Raw genomic sequence first — 358 nt, forward strand, 5'->3', positions numbered from 1 at the left:
CGGCGACCATGGCTGCTACAGCACAGACCCGGCGATGATGGTGAGATGAGGTGAGGAGGGGCCCTCATGGCAGAAGCGGGGCAGGATGGGGAGGGTCACGCTGGGGCCTTGGCTGCACCGGTGACATTTCAGTTCGTAAGTGGGATGGTGGGGACGTGAATGGTGCTATTTTAGTAGTATTATTATTTTAGTGTTTGCTACAGGGCACGGGCACTCACCAGAGATAGAGAGAGGGAGGGAGAGGGAGAAAGCGCTCCATGGGGCACCATGCCACAATCCCCTCTCCTCTCAGCATCTTGAATGCACACACATGTACCTGGCGTGATTTTCCAGCCACTAGGCCTGGAACTCAAACCAC

Source organism: Tupaia chinensis, unplaced genomic scaffold (assembly GCF_000334495.1).
Source record: "Tupaia chinensis unplaced genomic scaffold, TupChi_1.0 Scaffold000159_1, whole genome shotgun sequence".
NCBI lineage: Eukaryota > Metazoa > Chordata > Mammalia > Scandentia > Tupaiidae > Tupaia > Tupaia belangeri.